The sequence below is a fragment of the Aquila chrysaetos genome, chromosome 5, assembly GCF_900496995.4.
Source record: "Aquila chrysaetos chrysaetos chromosome 5, bAquChr1.4, whole genome shotgun sequence".
In the NCBI taxonomy this organism is placed as follows: domain Eukaryota; kingdom Metazoa; phylum Chordata; class Aves; order Accipitriformes; family Accipitridae; genus Aquila; species Aquila chrysaetos.
Window position 1 is genome coordinate 18,899,811 of NC_044008.1, and position 15,302 is coordinate 18,915,112.

Below are 15,302 nucleotides of genomic sequence, written 5' to 3' on the forward strand. Positions count from 1 at the left end.
AGTCTGACAGGTGTCAGTCCCAAGGCCATGCAAAGGTAGTTGCAAAGACAGTGTGGCTTGTTACTAGCAGCAGCAATATGGTGTTTTAGTGGGCTACAGGGCTGCAGAGGTCTAAAGGGAGGGACAAGTCTGTAAAGGAATGGAAGACAAAGAGAAGTAAGACTTGGAGAAGGGTCCACTGTTTCTATTGTAGGAATAAGCTGTTACTTGCCTGCTCATATCCAGACTGTTTTGCCATTTTAGAGTGTTTCCTGTTTGCCACACCATGGCACGAAGAATTTGTTGTTTAAAAGGTGGTAGTAAAGTATCTTCACTGAAACAAACACAGTCACTTCTGAATCTCTATTGAACTCAGTTCAGTGATCATTCTGGCTGCAGTTATGCATGCTTTCTGTCAGACATCGGGGCAGTCTACTGAAAAATGTTCTAAATAATTTTGACAGAAAGGTGTTCTCCAAATTTATGACGCAAAAAGTAAGCTGGAAATTTTATAGTGGATTGGAGTTCTGTAACTTTTTACAGAATAAAATAATCTATTTAAACTAGTCTTTTCTATCCTTTTATGGGTGTCTTGCATAAATGCAAGAGATGGTAAAAAATAAACAGTAGTTTTGATCATTTAACTTAATCAGTTCTAAAGTATTAATTCTTACAACATATTACAATAGGAATTTGTGGTTTTAGTGTGCCTTTCCTGTTCTTTAGCAGAGTATAATAGAACCCATGAGGTAGATAAAAGGATAAGAGAAAGTTCTTGCACTGAACAGCTTCAAGTATGACTAGGCAAAAGATTTAAAGATTGGCAGAATAGGAATGTTAATAATCTCACTTTACAGCTGAGGGGACTGTGTTATAATTGGTTGCAGGGAAGTTGTCAAGCTTTACTTTAATTCATTGGTTTTGGAATAACATCTTGGCTTTTTCATACTGAGAGCTTTTTCTCTGTCTGAGCTAGTTCTTTAAAGCGTGTTTGTCGTCATATATTATGGGTCTGGGACAGTTGCCTGTGATTATATGATTGCTCATGAATGCTCTGCTAATGGTATTTTTCCTGAAGAAAAATATTGACTCATTTGTTTTGAACTCCTACTCCACCCACATGTAGTAGTGTAGAATTATGTAGATTTTGTAAATGAGAAAAGTAAAGTTCTACCAAGTGTAATAATGTTTATTTAAACATGGATATCTCTTATTTCAGCTTGTTTTGAATGATTGTTATGGAAGTCCTGTTGCAGCACATGTGAAGATCTAGGTTTTTATATTTGATCCTTAAAAATATTGTCCTAGAAGAAATTGTTACACAGAAGAATATCACCAGTAGAACACCTTTTGGTTCTAATTAAACAAACCCAGTCTTACATCTATTTATCAAATTTAGATTTACTGTGTTTATTACCATTTAAAGCTTTTAATTTTACATTTTAATTGCTATGCTTATATAAAAATACTTAGACTTACAGAATTTATCAAATCAAGACTGGCAAAAGTAAGAAGGATTTTGTGTTAAGTTTGGCCTATTGCAGCATATGTTGTTTAGGTGAAGTTTCTATGCTTTTGCTTGATAAAAATAGCAATTCACACTACGTACATTAAACATATCCCAGCTCTTTTAAACCACCCCTCCATTTGTTTCAAACTCCTTATTGATAAGAAGGACTGTATATTACTTTGAACTGAAAGCATTACCTTATCAAAAAAGGCATAGAAGTGTTAAAAATGCTTCATTTCCCAAAAAAACTGAGAATAACGTTGTAAGGATTTCGGCAAAAGAAGATAGTGTTCGTCTCTTTTAGGACATCCTTTACTTTTATTGAAAAATCTATATTGATTATACTCTCTTTTTATTATTACTTTTTTTTTTTAATAGCAGATATGCTTGTGAAAAAATGGAAACTTAGCTACAAAGGATGAATTACAGTACGTGCTATTCCAGGAGTACAGTAAGATACATACAAAGCTTAAATGAATGTGCATTTAAGCTTCAACATAGGCAAAACTTTGGGGAACTACTGCAGAAACTATCAAAGTCTTATCACGGCAGTATTTAAAAACCCCTAAATTCTCTGAACAGGACTATGCACATTTAGAAATTTCTGGAAACTAACAAACTGAATGAATAAGTAGAGAAAAAAAAAGTTCAGTTTTGAAATTTGTTTGGGTTTTTTTCATTGCTAAGCTTTCTCCTTTGCTTCATTGGCAAGTTAAGAGTTAGTATTCTTGAGTTTTGGTATAGGTGTTCTTGGTATTCATGATTTTTGCTATTCTTGACTTTTTGGTTTCAATGAAGAACTAGCAAATCAATGAAAAACAGTTGTTTTAAGTCATTTTGTTTTAGAAGTCGAAAATGTTTTCAAGTTGAATTTTTCAGAGCATTGACTTTCTGTAGAATATAGGAATTGTGATGCTTTGTTTAAAACTTGCAAGGATAAAATTTTGGCATATAAATCTCCTCCATTTAACACTTACATAGTTAAAAAGTTTACTTTTATCCTAGGAAATGTCTTTCTGATATATGGCTTTAGTGCCTGAAAGGAATCAGCAGGTATGAATCACAACAGGTGGTAGAGGTATGATGGAGAAGATTGAAACAGTGATTAGGGTTCTTAATTAGCAAGAATCTACAGGCTATAAATTAGTGCCAGCAGAAGTAATTAAACTACTTTATTTGAATTTGGTGACAAGCATACCTAGTTTTAGGAGGCAAACTTAGTGTGAAGATTATAAGAAAAAGATACTTGTTTGTGAGATGCAATACAGATGTGTTTCAAACATTCAAAGACAAACTTTTTTTCCTGCTGTTATCAGATGCTTCTCTTTGTTTATTCATTAAATGTTTTTTCCTGTTCTGTTTCTTTTTTTATATATGTACTATCTTTGCTTTATTTCTTCATAAGGACAGGTGTAAAGGATTTGGAGTCAGAGACAAGTAGGGAATAACGCCTCTTCCTGGTTTAGCTGCTTTTACACTCAATTTATGTGCAAATGTCTCCTGGGTCCTGAAAAGCAAAGTATTCTTGGAAGATGTTCTTGGTCAGAGGACACAGTGGGTTTTCAAAGCTCTTTTGTGTTTCTGTTATGCTAGTCTGCTCTGGCTGAACATAAAGCTACTGGGCATCATATAATTTGCAAATAGACTGTGCCCTGATCTTGAGCAAATGTTTGGTCATTAGGGATCTCCAAGACCTTCAGAGTTTTTTAATTACTTTAAATGTAATCATTATCCTTCTGATTCTCTCTGTAGCAGTGTTAAAGGAAACAGAGACCTGTTGTGGTGTGGTATGGCCAACAGACATTAAAATTTTCATGGGTATTGCTGTTGACTGATCTTTTGTCTCAGTCTAAGCAGCAGGTGGGCAGAATAGAGTATTTCTTTTTTTTTTTTTTTCTTTTTTTTTTTTTTTCCTGACTAGTACATGTTCTGCTTCCTTCCACCAATTCTTTCTCTCCTTTCTTTAGGAATATAAATCATCATTTTCAATAGCTTCCCTTTTTGCTTTTCCTGTATTGAAACTGTACTGTAATCCTACCCTCTCATCTAATTATAGGAGATAGAAAGCTATATTAACCATATCATCTCTAATCACATCAAAATGACCTCTTTTAGTATGATAGACTGGTGCTTTTAGTGACCTTGCATCCAGCCTAGTTCAGATTCCTTGTTCATCATCCATGTGGCACAATCTATTGTTCATATTTTTGATTAGAGTCTTCTTGATGGATAATATATCTAGGGTTTGTTGAATCTGACTCTCAAGATGAGTCAGTTTTACTCCTCCTCCCCCTCCTACTCCTCCTGACATTTCTGCATGAGAAGGAGTAATATTCTCTGACTCATTTTTTTTAGAGATCAAAGGGAATTCAGTCTGAGGAAACCATATCCACATGCATCAAACAGGAAACTTTCAGAATATTAGTGCAACTTATTGGATATTTTTGTGGCCCCTTACTGTCTGGCTTCTGACAGCTTCCTAGGAAGTTTTTTCCCCTCCTTATCTTTTTGGTTCAAGACTCAGTAGATCTAAAAAGCAGACTGCTAAGGAGACCATTCCCTTTGATTAATAAGTGAATATATTTGCTGTAGAGCCAAGAATGGAACATCTTGTAACTGTTGGCAGCATTACTAAAAGAATAAGTATCCTCATGGAAAGGGGCAGACCGTAACAAGAGTTCTGATCAAGAGGAAAGAAGACAGTCTTAGAAAGGCTTTCAAGAGTTGTTGCAATACTGTAAACAGCTATCTATTTTCTTCTGGACATGGTCCAGTGACTGCAGGAACTAAACAAGTCATTTTCAGGCTCATATGATTTTGAAACCGGACATTTTTTTAGCTATTTGACTTCTTTTCTTCCTTTCTGGCAGAGTTGGCCTGACTTTATGTCTGATGCCAGGAATGTGGCATTCATATTTTTTAGCTCAGGAGGTTGCCACTGTGAATCTGCATAAGACAGCTCTCATCTTCCATTCTGAAGTGCTCGTATTTGCACTGCTGAAGAAAACTGGAGCGTATCATATAAGACATTTGGGGAAGCTGTTTCAGTGAGTTCATCCCAAGATTAGCAGTGAGAGCGAAAGTCCCCATTTGAGCATCTCCCATGCAAGGGAGATGATAAGCATGGGGTGGTCTCCTATTTTAAGTTCTCTAGGAGCTGTAGAGATATAGTAGGTCAATGCTAGTCTTCCTTCTTCGCTACTACTCCTGTAAAGGAGATGCTAGGGAAATAGCTGGAGCACAGCATACTCTGGCTGTCTCCCTAGTTGTGTTATGACTGGGTGTCGTTCCTGAATGTGACAAGTAAAAGCATTTCCTTGTGTAGGCCTTGTATTCTCTGAGCCTGGGACAGAAAACACTTCCTGGCTGCATCCCCTCATGGATCTGCTGCATCCAGCAGATTTTTGATGCTGCAGAAAATCTGGCAGTCTGTGTAGATTCACAGATTTCACAATCTGCTCCTAAGAGCCAAAGACTACCATGCACAAAGGAAGCCATAATATTGAGGAAACCATTTGTCCAGGAGTTACTTATTTTAACAGTATCAGCCATTTCTTTCCACACCTCCCCCCCCCGCCCCACCCCGAAAAGAAAAGGAAACAAACAAGAACACAAATATTCTGCTCAAAATCTTCCTTGAATTCAGTAGATTCTTTGGGTTCTGATTACAAAACTCATCCCTCGGACGCAGCAGTGGCTTTTTGAGTCACAGACATCAGTGGAATATATTTAAAGCACAATTTTGGTACTCATAAGCAATAGTAGAATACATTTGTTGAACCAAAGTCCCCTTGGATTTATCAGGGGGATTCTAGAGCTTGTACTAATTTCAGAAAACACCAAGAAACTTCCTGAATGTTCTGCTTTTCTGGCTGGTTTGAAAAACAGTGAGTACAATTTAAGGCAAAGTTCTCTGTGAGTATTTAGAGATGTAGTCCTGACTCTGTGTTAGAAGGGAGTGCACGTAATGTAGTCTGTATGAATATATGTGTATGTGTGCATGTAGTTGTGTATCTTTCACAATCTGGGCATAACTAATTTGTTATGGATTTTGTTATTTTAGTATCTGGATGCTGTAGTAAGGTTCCTTTCTAGATTCGTGGAAGTGATTACCAAAGGAGTGATGCTTATTCTGCCACTGGGTGATTCAAAGGAAGATTTTGTCTCACAAGATATCTTGCAGTATAATACTATACAAACAGAATATTTGGGAAGACAAGGAAACATCATCAACTCTTTTTTAAAAAAAAAATCTATGCAACATAAACTTTTAATAAGATGTTAGAATTCCGGAAAGGGGTTGGTGTTTTTGGAATAGATACACATTCATTGAAAAATAACATATATATATATATGTTATATATATTACATACTTACAATTTATAATTATGATAAATTATATAACCATAAATCAATCACACAATATATATAATTTATAAAAATTATATACAACCATGTCTAAAATATTACATATATATACATATTTTTATACATATATAAACATTAGGCATATTCATAAGTCTTTCTTTAGTTGTCATCTTCATACTAGAAAGTTTTTCTGCATTTTGTTTTCTAAGTTTTGTGCAGTCTGAAAACCTTCCTTTGTAAGGAAACCTCTTAAATATTAATTTTGCTTGATGTGTAATGACCTATGGCAAAAGAAGGTTATTTGATTCATTCTATTATTGTATGACTAAATGGATACCGTGCACATAGAGGAACATTAGTATACTAATGTGAACTAGATTATTCGTCTCATAACCCGAGTCAGAAGAGAAGTGACGTTTCCCAGATCAGGACTTTAAGCATGTGCCAACTTTATTAAAATTGTGAGGCTTTCATGAATTTGGCCTCAAGAACACTAACATTTCACTGACGAGGAATTGCCTGATTTGATTACTCCGAGCACTGCTGGGGGCTGTTTCCTCTGAGCCATGAGGGCTCTGGCTCCTGCTCTTGGGCCACTCCAGACCTGTTGCTTGCAGGCTGGCAGCTGTGTCTCCTCAGCTGCTGGGACCTGGCTGCAGCTGATCGTTTTGGAGGCAGCGAGGGATGCTGTGACACTGCTAGAGCTGCGTGGTGTCCTCTTGCCAGTAGGAAGGGTGTAGGTTCTTGGAGGACATGGCCTCTGCCTGCTCACATGGAAGAAAGATCCAGTTTCTGCACTGGCAGGAACACAGTGTCTTAGAGTCGGGGTGGGTATTTGGTTTCCTACCTGGTGCAGCATTTCTGTGTCCTTTGGCAGATTGCAAAGGCGAGAGACCTGCTTCCCTAAGTGGCAGAACATCACTGTGTCTCCCGGCTGACAGTCAAGACTTGATTCTCACTGGCTTTGAGGAGGGGGGAGAAGGGGAAGGGAAGCTTTTAGTGTTTGGGTTCGCAGTGAAGTACTTAATTTGTAGGTAGACAGGTGATGGTTCCTGCAGTGTATAAAATAATGCCCAACACTGATAAAACATTATTAATTTCAGTTGAAAATGGCTTAGCTCCTCCATGAGACTGAAAGGAAAATTAAGGGCTGTCTAATACATGTTTTCTGCAAAATACTCATTTAGTTCCTCATCTTCTGTAAACAGATCTTTTGATGTGATTTTATCATAAATTTTTATCATAAATTTTATTAGTCTTCCAGTTTTCCTTTCATACTGCTAGCTATTCATAGGGTGTCTAAAACATTGCTGTGTAATAAAATTAAAACTTTGTGAAAAAAGTAACCCCCACTAGCAATAACAATAATAATAAGAATAAATCCCTCATATCTGGTTGGGGAGTTGACTACACTTGTGAAAATTTAGACTTGTCTTTGTAGTAAATGATGGCTGTGAATTGCTTTGGCATATTATCTTCTGTGGACTTACAATGTCATTAGTTTAATATTTATTATGCTTCATTAACTATATACAAGTTGTTAAATGATTTAATTTTCATAAATGGAAGTTATCTTTGCATAATTCTAATAATTAGGACATTTTACTTAGAACTTTGCTCTGTCTCAAAGTCAGTGAGAAGAAATTGAGTATTAATGAGAAAACCTGCTACTATTACAGAGCTATTTAACATGGTTGAGTATTTTTCTTGGGGCCCAAGCAGATGTTGAAGCAAGTGAAAATAATAAGATTTTATATTTATTTGTAAATACTAATGCTGCTCATTTTGAGTAAACAAAACAAATTCGTATGTTTCAAAACCATTTTGTGTCAGTAACCTTGCTTGGTTGAATTAGGAGTTACCTTCTTCTGGTAACAATGTTTCAAACATGCATGTTATAATAAACAAAGCACAAGCTCTGATGTTTAAAATAGACTGTTACAAACATGCTTTGCTTTTAGATGGATTATGTATGTACCTATCATACTTGTCATGAAATACTGGGATTTCTCTGCAAGAAAAGGTGTTATCTTTGCATAAAATGATCTCAGGGTGAAATATCAATAACTTTAATTATTACTGAAAACAGAGCTATTCTTGGCTCTCTTACACATTGTTTTTATTGACTAAGTTCCACCTGTCAACCCATGACGAGTAACCTGTCATGTATCTTGTTAATAAGTACAGCAAATACCAGTGAGAATACAGAAACTTTTAGTCTACAGTCACACCTAGGTCTGTTTCCTTGTAGAGCAGACCAAAAGCTGTTTGGAATCACAATGGTTAGTGAAGCTGTGAAGGGACACCGTCACCTTGAGTCAGATGTCAGTAAGGAGTTTCTGTGTACCAAAGGATTAGAAAATGTCAGTTATAATTGAGGAATTTCTTTTAGTTTGTCTTAAAATTTCACCTGCAAAAGTTGGCTAGGATGTGATGGACAAAATAAAAACTGATATAAAATAGAAAGAAAATGGCTAGATAGGTCTTACTATTCAAGATGAATGTATAATGCAGAAAACTATAGTAATCAATAATGTGATAAAAGTGAGGGTTATGGTGGTTTCAATAATTCAGAAGAGTAATAACATGGAGAGAAACTTATCTTTTAAAAATGAGTGATTCTCAATTTACTATTTCTTTTTAAAGCATCATTTATTTCTACTAGCCTCCAGCTGAGTTACAGACCAAGGAGAATAAGCACCAAGGACTGCAATTGCACCAATGTCCTTGCTGTGATACTCTTTTGTTCCTCTCTTGTAGATGAGGCTGTATTAATACCTGGGCTCAAATAACCTTTAAAATGCTTCTACTCTGAAATCAACAATGTTAAAGCCAATGCTTTCCCTTATTTGTTATATGTAATTTTCTGCTTATTATTGAACTATACTGAGATATTTTTTAAATGCGTGGTTTTGGAACTTCTCCCATCTTTTCACATCTAATTATTATATGCTCTTTTTTTTTTTCCTCCTTTTTACTTTAAAAAAACAAACCAAACAAAAGAGCTTTCCCAAAAGGATGGACATTTTGGTTGCCCACTGTTTTATAGTCAGGGCTTGTTATCGAGAGACTCATTCTCTGGATATAATGGAAGAAGCAAAACGTCCAAACAGGTACTTGCAGATATCTTAGACATATGGGAAGAAGACCGGAACAGAGGTCCAGATGCAGAAGAGTGATGCTTGCAAAGCATTTTTAAGAAGGATAGACTTCTAATGGGACCTGGAAAGTCATGGTGTCACTGACATTTAAATATGAGTCTGTGCAGAAACCAAAGTATTTTTCTTCTGAATTTGTGTACTTAGTTGTTTGGTTTAATAGTCATCCTGGCTTAATACTTCAATAGCTATGCTCTAAAAATATCTCCCTCAAAAAACGCTCCTTCTGATGAATAAAATATGTCATTAGCTCCCTTTAAGTGATTTAAAATAGAAATTATTTTAAGCAAAGTAAACCAAAGAATGAATTAATGGAAAAATGAAGCTGTCATCAGCGCATCTTGGCCCTCGGACCTTCTAAAATATCAAAACCATTTTGAAAAAAGCCCGGAGGCCCAGCCTCGTGATTTTAGCCTTATCCTTCCCATAAGAGTATTTATTACATGGAACTGAATTATTTCTTTTTTTCCTTTTTTTTTCTTTGTTAACTTGAAATACTTGATGTGATTTTCCTAGAGGGACCACTTGAAGTCTGTGGTAAGCTACTGGTTTCTTGGCATTTACTCCTTTTTGTACCCTGTTGGAATTGTAGCTGACCTTATTTCATCTTCCTTTAATTAGTTTTAATGTACTTTCCCTTGTCTAGTCAATCATAAGTGTGGAAGCAAAATTCTTTTTCCCATCCCAATATGTTGAACTTGCTGATCGCTCTTAATTTCTTCCCTTCCTGTGCTATGAGCTCCTTCCACCAAGTTCATTTTACAAAAGCCTCTAATTCCCTTCTGCTTTCCCTTCTTGTAAAAAGCCAATACAGGACAGCTGGTCCAATAAGTTAGTTAGAGATCTCATGTGTTTTTCTTTCTGTACTGTTTTTTCGTTGTCTAATGTACTTTTCCTGAAAGTTTTGAAGTCACATGCAGCATGGTGTTTTTTAAAGAAAAATATATAACTTTTTTTAATCAGAAGCTGAAAGCTAAAATTCAAGTTCCTTCCTCACACTTTTCCCCTGCTCCAGCATGGGTCCTTCCCATAGTCTGCAGTCCTTCAGGATAAACCTGTTCCAACATGGGCTTTCCATGGACCACCGTTTCTTCAGGAAATATCCACCTGCTCTGGCATGGGGGTCCTCCACAGGCTGCAGTGTGGATATCTGCTCCACCATGATCCTCTCCCTGGGCTGCAGAGGTGCAACCTGCTTCACCATGGTCCTTTCCAGGGGCTGCAGGGGAATCTCTGCTCCGGCACCTGCAGCACCTCCTCCCCCTCCTTCTTCATTGACCTTGGTGTCTGCAGGGCTGTTTCTCACGCCTTTTTCCTCCTCCCTCGTCACTGGTCTCTGGTGGTTTTGCCCTTTCTTAAATATATTTCCCCTGAGGCGCCGCCACCTTGGCCGCGGGGCTGAGCGGTGCCCCGGGGCGGGCGGGTTGGATCCGGCTGGAACCAGCTGTGTCCGGCACGGGGCAGCCCCGGCCGCTCCTCACAGAGGCCGCCCGCCCCGCAGCCCCCACTGCCAGCGCCTGGGTACGGATGCCCTGTTCAGTGGACCAGAACTGATTTTGTCCAATAGGTGTGGTAAGTGATTCATCATCTTTCCTTCTCTTCTTTCCTTTCTTCCAGATACATGTTTTTAGGCAGTTATCTAAGTGAGAGGTGGGATGGTGCATTGCATGTGATGGTTGTTAGTTCCTGTGCCACTGGAGATGACAGTGGTGCTGTGATGGGAACCTCATGCTACATCTGAACCTACATAGAGTAGAGTCTCAATTTCATTCTACAATTTGTCAGCTGTTAGCGCTGAAAGAGGTTATCCAAAAAGGCCTGGGAGATACGTCCCTCTAAAGTGTAGTGCTGCCGTGAAAGCTGCTGAGTCTCTTTTCTTGTCACACTGAAGTAACACTGCTGAACACTGAGTATCCTGATTTATAAACAGTTTCCAGCCCTGGCATCTCTGAAGAGAACTAATGAAATAAAATTTCAAGTTGCTTGTTTATTGAAATGCAAACCAAGCATTGGCAAGAGAGGGGAAAAAAAACCAGAAAAAAACCCCAAACCAACCAAACAAAAACCCCTCTTCAGTCCTTGAAGTATCAATTGACTTTTGATCCAGTCAGCTCTTTCTGCTTTCTGTATGAATTGATTTCTGTCTTACGTAGAAGGACATAAGCTTGACCCTTGAGGCAGATTCAGGTTGATAAAATTCTAACACATTTCATTCAGTGCTATTTTGAGCCTGTATGGCTATGTTACATTTTTATGCAAACATATGAAAAGTTTTGGGGACTAGAATGAGAGTGATTAACCACTGCAAATTCAGTCTGGTGATAGGGAGGTGATAAAAGTATATCTGGAATTGAGTTAGCAGACTGGACCTTTATTTATTGGGCTATTTGGGATGCTTGGGACTGAGATTTTGTGTACATTCTTGGTAATTTTATTCAGAAGTTGGTATCTAAGTCTCCTGTAGCTGAAAAGATAACTAATTCTGATTTTCTTAACAGAGTGAGTAATATGCACTGGTTTTTTGTAGGCAGTTGATGGAACTGAGGAGCATGTGTATTAATTTTTTTTTTTTGCATCAGTTTTCAATGGTAATCTCATTTTCCACATCTCTCAAGTCCCTGAACCTCAGGGCAGGGACTGGGGAAATGAAGTCCCTCCGACTGTAGAATAAGATCAGGTTTGAGACCACCTTGAACATATGTAAGTCCATGGGATCCAATGAGATGCATCTCAGGGTCCTGAGGGAACTGGCTGATGTAGTTGCCAACCCACTCTTAATCACATTTCAAAAGTTGTGGTTGTCAGGCAAAGTCCTCAGTAACTGGAAAAAGGAGATTTATAAATCACACCCATTTTTAAAAAGAGTAAAAAAAAGGAGGACCCTGGGAACTAGTGACCAGTCAGCCTCACTCTCCGTGCCCGGTAAGATCATGGAGCAGATCCTCCTAGAAGACGTGTTGAAACCTATGGAAGACAGGGAGGTGATCAGAGACAGTCAACATGGCTTCACAAAGGGCAAATCATGCTTGACTAACCTAGCAGTCTTCTACTTACAATGTGGTGACTGTATCAGTGGACAAGGGAAGAGCTATGGATGTCATCTACCTAGACTTCTGTAAGACCTTTGATACAGTCCCCCACAACATTCTTCCTGCTAAATTGGAGAGATTTGGGTTTGACAGTTGGACTGTTAGATGGATAAGGAACTGGCTGAATGGCCATGTCCAAAGAGTTAAAATCAATGGCTCAATGTCCAAGTGGCAACTAGTAGCGAGTGGTGTCCCTTGAGAGTCTGTGCTGGGACCAATACTAATTAGTATCTTTATCAATGACATAGACAATGGGATGGAGAGCACCCACAGCAAGTTTGCAGATGATACCAAGCTGAGTGTTGCATTTGATTTGCTTGAGGGAAAGGATGCCATCCAGAGGGATCTTGACGGGCTTGAGGAGTAGGCCCATGTGAATCTCATGAAGTTCAATGAGGCCAAGTGCAACGTCCTGCACCTAGGTGGGGGGGCAATCCCCAATATCCATACAAACTGGGGGATAATGGATTGAGAGCAGCCTTACGGAGCAGGAATTGGGGGTACTGCTGGATGCAAAACTGAAAATGAGCCAGCAATGTGTGCTTTCAGCCCAGAACCAGTTTTATCCTGGGCTGCCTCAAAAGAAGTGTGGCCAGCAGGTTGAGGGAGGTGATTCTGCCCCTCTACTCTGCTCTGGTGAGACCGCACCTGGAGTACTGCGTTCAGCTCTGGAGTCCTCAGCACAAGACAGACATGGACCTGTTGGAGCGGGTCCAGAGGAGGGCCACAAAAATGATCAGAGGGATGGAACACCTCTCCTGTGAAGACAGGCTGAGAGAGTTGGGGTTGTTCAGCCTGGAAAAAAGGCGGCTTTCAGAAGACCTTATTGCAGTCTTTCAATACTTAAAATGGGCTTAAAAGAAAGATGCAGAGAGACTTTTTACCAAGGCCTGTAGTGGCAGGACAAGGGGCAATAGTTTTAAATTGAAAGAGTGTAGGGCAATAGTTTTAAATTGAAAGAGTGTAGGTTTAAATTGGACATAAGTAAGAAATTCTTTGTGATGAGGGTGGTGAGGCACTGGAACAGGTTGCCCAGAGAAGTTGTGGATGCCCCATCCCTGGAAGTGTCCAAGGCCAGGTTGGATGGGGCTTTGAGCAACCTGGTGTAGTGGAAGGTGTCCCTGCCCATGGCAGGGGGGTTGGAACTAGATGATCTTTAAAGGTCCCTTCCAACCCAAACCATTCTATGATTCCATGTTTGTATGATTTAACCACCACTTTTTTTTATAACTATAGCTGAGCTACTGACAAGTTATTTTAGTACTTAAATGTTACCATGGTAGATATGAAAGATATGGTAATAGAGTACCTTTGAGAGAGAGTGTAAATTAGAAGACTCAGTAAACTATATATAATATATATATTATTTTTTAATAGTGGTATGCCATTTGGTATATTTTTTCCAGTATTTCAGTTGCTGGCATAATACTGAAGAAAATACATTTTTCTTCATTTATTTTTCTCTAGTCAGTTATCAATAATTTTCTTCTTATTTATCTTTTTTGGTAACCATGGTGAGGGAATAATACATGAATTGCAATCACTGGAGCTGTAAATAAGCCTGTCTCTTTAAAAGGAAAACATAGATGGCTTACATTGAAAGGCTGCACTTAAAAGGTATTTTTTGTGCCTGCAAAATAATGTATAAATCAGTGCACTCATGTAAGTGATACCGTTGGGAAAGAAAAGGAGGAAGCAATTAACCCTGGTATTTTAGCTACTTAAAGCAGTGATTCTGTAGTCTCTCCCTCTTTCTTTATCCCTACTACCCTTCAGCATGAAAGGAATTTTTTTAATGAGTAAAGCTTTGAAAATGGTGGCTCAGAAAAAAAGGATTCTCTCCACGCATCTGTATCATGACAACCCAAATTTATAGGTAGCTTGGTAGCTGTGCGTGTCCTACAACGTATAGACTTCAGATCAGAAGTTGAACAAATTTACTTTTGTTGTGATCTGTCTAGCAACGGAATAAAAATAGTAACTTGCCTCTAGAATGAAGTTTCAATCAAGAATAGTTACTTGGATTACTTTCTGTAAACTGCAAAGCCATGCTTCTATCAAACTTAAAACACTTCTTTCTCCCTCTCCTTTACCTGTCTAATGTCAGTGCTAGAAGCCAACAAAACCACCTTTACTTTAATAAATATACCCATGCATTAAAAAGAAATTGTGAATTTTATTACTCAAATTTGGAATTAGAATTAAAGTTCATACTCAATTATAATTATTTCTTTGACATTTTATTCCACTTGTTTGCTTTGTTTATATGTATGCCTAATATAGTATTTAAATAACAATTAAAAAATAAAAAAAGGGAAAATTACTTTGTACTACTCAGAAATCTAGCCTGGTTGATCTTTGCATAAAATTTATTAGTAAAGAAGTATTTTCATTATTCATGTTCCAGTAAGACTCAGCGATTTCTAAAATTGAGTAACCATGGAAACACAACTGGGTAACATAAGGAAGAAAGTGCAGGGGTAAATTTACAGTTAGTATTTTAATCAAAAGTTATTATGTGGATTCTCTTTTTACAGTATAATTGAGCTCAGTTTTTTAACTAATCTCTTACCAGTTTAAGTGTGTGCAGGTATATTATATTTATGCATACACATATAATACATATATATGAAACATACTTAGTTGCAATAAATGTTTTACTTGCTTTTAACAGCCTTTTTTTCTGATTTTTTTTAATTCACTATATTCTAGCCAGAAAACTTACCAGCTTCTCCCCCTTCGTTTTTGTTTCATAGAACTTTTTTTTCTAAATGAGAGTTTGAGAACTCTTCCTGCGTTATAAATTAATTTTAAAAGGCAAATTCGTAAAGCATTATGTGATAGAATACTCTAGTAGTCAGAGCATTAGGAGGATCACAGATGGATTATTGGGCAAAAGTGTAATAAAAATGTTACAAATGTAAGGTAAAGTCAGTTTCTTGTTACTGTATAAAGCATATGTTGTTTTTAATGTGATAAATTGCAGAACTCGTAGGGGTTTGCGTAGTACTTGGCACATATTCCAGTGTCTGTCTTTTATATTGCTTGTGATTGTGGACTGAAAATATGTATTTGCTTTTTTAGAAAAGTATGCCCCGCGTATTTCTGGACTATGCTTTTCATATAATGACCTGCTGGGTAACGTTTTCTCTTCTGTGTATCATTGTGAACCTCAACCTGCTATCTTCACGTTTTTAA

The 15,302-nt window shown here is 37.6% G+C and overlaps 1 protein-coding gene across 7 annotated transcripts in view; it reads left to right on the forward strand.

The window, feature by feature from the left end:
* TAFA5 (TAFA chemokine like family member 5) overlaps positions 1 to 15,302 on the forward strand; it is a 436,466-nt gene that overhangs the window by 155,584 nt on the left and 265,580 nt on the right. The window contains exon 2 of one of the 7 annotated variants that reach the window (XR_003923577.1): positions 9,532 to 9,552. The exons of the other annotated variants lie outside the window; for them this stretch is intronic. The gene's annotated coding sequence lies outside the window, so the exon portion shown is untranslated. The remainder of the gene's footprint in view (positions 1 to 9,531; positions 9,553 to 15,302) is intronic. 7 annotated transcript variants of the gene reach the window in all.